The 1,133-nt window shown below is 32.8% G+C and overlaps 1 non-coding gene across 1 annotated transcript; it reads left to right on the forward strand.

Moving 5' to 3' along the window:
• The first annotated feature begins 241 nt into the window (after nucleotides 1-241).
• Nucleotides 242-348, forward strand: LOC117099552. The gene has a single exon (XR_004443876.1). It is a non-coding gene; the product is annotated as a U6 spliceosomal RNA (small nuclear RNA).
• Nucleotides 349-1,133: the final 785 nt, after the last annotated feature.

Genomic DNA, 1,133 nt, shown 5'->3' on the forward strand with positions numbered 1-1,133 from the left:
TACCATTTGGTGAATAAGTAAAAGGAATATTCATACATATGTTTTTATAACTATATATATAGAAAATATCCATAAGCCTGTATGAAAGAGTGTTAACAGTGGTTGCCTTTGGGGAGAAGAACTTGGTCATCCAATTAGAGGATTTAGTTGTCATTTCATTATCCTTCAGACTCTTTGGATTTTTTAAACCATATGCATGCATTTCTTTTTGGTTGAGGAAAAATTTCATTTAAAAATGCTTGTGCTTGCTCCAGCAGCACATATATTAAAATGAGAACAATACAGAGAAGATTAGCAAGACCCCTTTGCAAGGATGACATGCAAATTTGTGAAGCGTCCCATATTTTGGAGGCTTAATTCCTGGGTGATGAAGTAATCTGTAAAACAAACCCCCATGGCATGAGTTTATCTACGTTAACTAACCTTCGCACCTACCCCCAAACCTAAAATTAAAGCTAAAAAAAAAATTAGGAATATATCTTTATCATCTTAGATTAGGTAAGGATTTCTTTAATAGTACCCCAAAAGAACTAACCCTTAAAAATTTGACATACTATTTTTTATTAATATTGAGAACTTCTTCCACAGAAAGAGAACGTGAACAGTAAATGGTTGAGCCACATACTTAAGAAGAGATTCACAGTTGATAAATCCAACAAAAGTGTTGCATTCATAATATATAAAAATAGTCAATATAATTTTTGAAAGTGAGAAAAAGACTTGAACAGACGCTTTACAAAAAGGATATTCAAATGGCTAACACTCATACGGAATGATGCTCAAAATCATTAGTCACCAAGAAAATGCAAAATAAAATCATGATAGAATATCTCTTCTCTCCTGCCAGAATTGCTAAAATTAAAAAATCTGAAAGTTCCCTCTACATTCATTTCTCATACATTGCTGGTAGAAGAATAAAAAGGTACAACCACTTTGAAAGTTCTTTGATAGCATCTACAAAAGCTGAACCTTCCAATCTTACCTCTATAAACCTTCCCTGATTTACATAGATTGTCCTTCTGATAACCCCTGTAATCTATGTATGCGTTTACTACTGTTTAAAATCTGCTGTAAGTTCCCAGACTTTCATTGGTTCTATTTAACTGGGATTTGCTGAGCACCTACTCTAAATT

This window comes from Trachypithecus francoisi, unplaced genomic scaffold (assembly GCF_009764315.1).
Source record: "Trachypithecus francoisi isolate TF-2019V2 unplaced genomic scaffold, Tfra_2.0 Lachesis_group16, whole genome shotgun sequence".
Classification (NCBI taxonomy): Eukaryota; Metazoa; Chordata; class Mammalia; order Primates; family Cercopithecidae; genus Trachypithecus; species Trachypithecus francoisi.